At 64.3% G+C, this 1,305-nt stretch overlaps 1 protein-coding gene across 1 annotated transcript in view; it reads right to left on the reverse strand.

Moving 5' to 3' along the window:
• The window catches only part of LBX1 (ladybird homeobox 1), a 6,100-nt gene that overhangs the window by 147 nt on the left and 4,648 nt on the right, over positions 1-1,305 (reverse strand). The window lies entirely within an intron of this gene.

Genomic DNA, 1,305 nt, shown 5'->3' on the forward strand with positions numbered 1-1,305 from the left:
AGGCGGGGGGGGTGCGGAGGGAGGGGAGGAGCGCCCTGTGTGTGTCCCCGGTCCCTCGGCGTGCCGGTCCCTCGGCGTGCCGGTCCCCGGTGTGCCCAGGCCCGGGGCAGGCGGGCAGCGGCCCTGTACCGGGGAGCGGAGGAGAGAGGCTGCGATTCCTGCCCCAACCCCAGAATCAGGAAGAAAAAGCCTTTCCTTTCAGCAGAGACTCATGCATCAAACTTCAATTTTCCGGACGATTGAATTAGTGATTTTTTTTCTCCTGAACTAAAATACACTTAAGTCTTTGGGATTAATTACCACGTTCTGGTCCCTCAGACTGTAGTATTAGTTATCGTTGCCATATTCGACATCAGCCCTGACACCTCATAAAATAAGGAACTGAATTTCACTGACTCAACCTGCTTTAGCCCTGTTGGATAATTCAGGAGGGGGCTTTTTTCTCCATCTGGGAGCCCTGTGTGAAGTGAACAAGAGCAAATATGGATCTCTTCCCCCACACACCCCGAAAAGAAAAATAGAAGCATTAATCCCCCCCCCCCCAAACCCCAAAGGGTAGCATTTCCAAGCAGACAACACCCCCCACCGCCCCCTCCCCTCCCGCTTCCCTCCCACTTCCAAACGAAATCCAAGGCCGTGTCACGTTTGGGGATGAAGGATGGGGACGGGGGGTGGGGGGCGCGTCGGCTCCTGCGTTTGAGAAATGGCGTTTCTGCCGGGAGGGCACAGCGTGGGCCGGGGTGCGGGCAGGACCGAGACCCCCCGGGGGTCGCCGTGCCCGAGGCAGGAGTGCAGCCACCGGGCTGCGCCTGCCCGCACTTGCCCGCGCCCAGCGCCCACGTCCGCCCCGACGGGGGGGGACACGCGGCACCGCAGCCCCCGACGGGGCGGGCGGCGGGGGGACGGCCGGGCCTCCAGCCCGCTCCCGCAAAGCTCCCCCCGCACACCCTTTTGCCAAACTGCGGGTTTTCATCTCCCCGGGCCAGGAGTTGGGGGGATTTCGCAGCCCTCCTTGCCCGGGTTTACGCCTTTATTTTTCCCGCCGGGAATCCTGCCTTTTCCCCTTGAATCCGGACCCTCTTCGGTCTGATCCGTTTGGGAAAGGCCGGTCTCTCCCCCTGCCCCGTGCCCACCTCCCCACGGCGGGGCGAATGGCGGGGAGCCGGTCCCCGGGGCACGGAGCACGGGGCCGGTGGCGAGGAGCTCCCGAACGCTCCGGGTTTGCCCGGGGGTGGGAAAACCGGACCGGCTCTGCCCCCCCCCCCCCCCCACGGGACCCACCCAAGGGGGGACGGGGGCCCGGCG

Source organism: Haliaeetus leucocephalus, unplaced genomic scaffold (genome assembly GCF_000737465.1).
Source record: "Haliaeetus leucocephalus isolate CR32 unplaced genomic scaffold, Haliaeetus_leucocephalus-4.0 Scaffold184, whole genome shotgun sequence".
In the NCBI taxonomy this organism is placed as follows: domain Eukaryota; kingdom Metazoa; phylum Chordata; class Aves; order Accipitriformes; family Accipitridae; genus Haliaeetus; species Haliaeetus leucocephalus.